The sequence below is a fragment of the Nannochloropsis gaditana genome (genome assembly GCF_000240725.1).
Source record: "Nannochloropsis gaditana CCMP526 unplaced genomic scaffold scaffold267, whole genome shotgun sequence".
Taxonomy (NCBI): Eukaryota; class Eustigmatophyceae; order Eustigmatales; family Monodopsidaceae; genus Microchloropsis; species Microchloropsis gaditana.
In genome coordinates this window covers 23,333-25,521 of record NW_005803686.1, presented here as the reverse complement: position 1 = coordinate 25,521, position 2,189 = coordinate 23,333, and positions in this window count along the sequence as shown.

Here is a 2,189-nt window from a genome sequence, read left to right as displayed (position 1 = left end):
TCTCATCGTAGTGGGAGGGGGGAAAGGGAGCCTTGGGCGGCTTTCTGCTGTGGGAAGGCGTTTGCGGCCTGGGAGGAAGGCAGGGTATGGGCCGTGCTAACCTCCCTCAGTCTGCTCTCTTTCGGGTTGTGCTCATTCTCGCGTCGATTGACCCTGCCTCTCGCCTGTGTCTCGGTACCGCCCTCCCTCTTTCTTCCTCTCCCTCCCGTCCCACGCAGGCATCACCCTCCGCTTCTCCCTCACACCCCCCGAGGTCACCCTGTCCCTGATTCAGACCGCCTTGGCGTTAGGCATGGAGCCCATGGTCTTCGTCAGGAATTCGACCGAAGCAGCGGCGGCGGTAGGGGCGGGGGCCCGCGTCGTCTATCTGTATGGGTGTTCCCGCGCACAGGCCGTTGAGATGCGCCAGGATTTGGATCAAGACGGTGTGATGATTGGCTTTGACCTGCGTCGACCCCGCGAATTTCAGTACGGGTTGAACGAGGTAGAAGATGCCTGGATCCTCCGGGACGCGGGTTTTCACAGCGTTTATGTGAGCAATTTGTTGTTCCAAACGCCGTTGGATGATGTGCTGGGGCCTAGCTCGGTCATCAAGGCTTTGCGTGCCAAAGCCTGCGTTTTCCTGGTCGACCCCTTGGACTGGATCGAGAAGTCCGTGATGGAAGGCTCGAAAGAAACCTTGGGGGAGCTCTTGGCGTAGGCCGGAAGGGCCTCTTTCGTATTGGGAGGTTTGTGTGTGAGTCTATGTGCTGGGTAGTGGTGGGTGTCTGGCGGCGATAGTAAAGGCGAACAGGCGTATGGGACGGGTCGAACGAGAAGGGTCTCCTCCCTTCTTACCGCGTGTACATAAGGAACTGCGAATGGGTAGCTGGAGACCTTTGACGCTCAAGTTCTGGTAAAATATAAATGACTGCTTTTATAGTTTTTCCTTCTCAAAAGTGCTACAGACCGGTCAGGTCACAACCAAGCATGGCTTCATTTAAACACTGTCCGTCCTTACATTACTTTCAAAATGCGGTCCAATTTCCTAGTTAAGCACTTTTCGTTCGAATGCTCGAATTTGTGGAAGGCGATGCCCGTGCGCAAAGCGCTTGAAGGGGGGGAGGTGAACCCAAGTTACGTGGCTTGTATGTGCATACACCAGCACCAGAATCCGTCTGCCTGCATGAAGTTGTCTCGGCGACACTCCTGCACTGTGTGTGGACGCCGGTAGAGCAAGGATTCGGTGATTGTGCCGTGCGCGACTGATTTGTTCCCCCGGCCCGAAGAGGAGAGGAGCGAGCACGACGAGGGCAGGCGGCAAAACGGTTTTGGAATCACCCTCTCCGCTTCTCGTGCCCTTTGATCACGTTGACACATCGAAGGCTGCCCAAGTAGACTTGGCATCACACGCATTACTATTCTTGAGTCAAATTCAAGCTCACCTGTCGCTCGCAATCTTTTTTTCCTTCCTTCCCACCCCACCCAAATGGGAAAACCCAAGGGCCCTCTGTCAACATGGGCAGCCTTGGCATCCTGCAGACCTCGGCAAGCCTCACAGCAGTGATTTTAAATATCTGTCCTATTTTTGATGAAATCCCCGGTAAGTGTTTATGTCCAGTCGAGCGGCTTTTGTCGCGATGGAAGAGTACTTCTCGGTGGGAAAATAGGCCCATACGTGGGTACTTCCCCAGAACTCCCCTTTACCTCCAAGCAAAACTGTCTTTTTGTTATCAAAACAAAAGGCCTCGGTCATTCAGCACCCTTGTCTCCACTACATTGATCGAGAGTGGTTTCGGATGTGAATTACGTCGGTAGCCAGCTTGTCTACCTGAAGGTTGATGGCTGATCGTCAAGTCTCCCTCATTTGATCGCAATTTCCTATGCTGGCGTCCTTCATGTCAGGGAATGCTTGTGTCTCGCATTCGCCTCCTCACTCCTCCTTATTCTACTCCCCGACAGCAATCAAACGGAGTCGATCCACGGGCGATCGCTCCCCTCTCCTCTTTGTGGCCATTTGGACAAACGCATGCCTATGGATGTTCTACGGCGTCTTCATCGAAGCTATTCACCCCATAGCCACCACAAATTTCACCGGATTTCTTTCAGGGTCTTATTTCTTGCTCACCTTCTACGCCTACGCTTCCCCCGTGGCCAAGACGCGCTTCGCGCAATATTTCGTGCTTGCCCTCTCTTTTGTCCTGAGCACG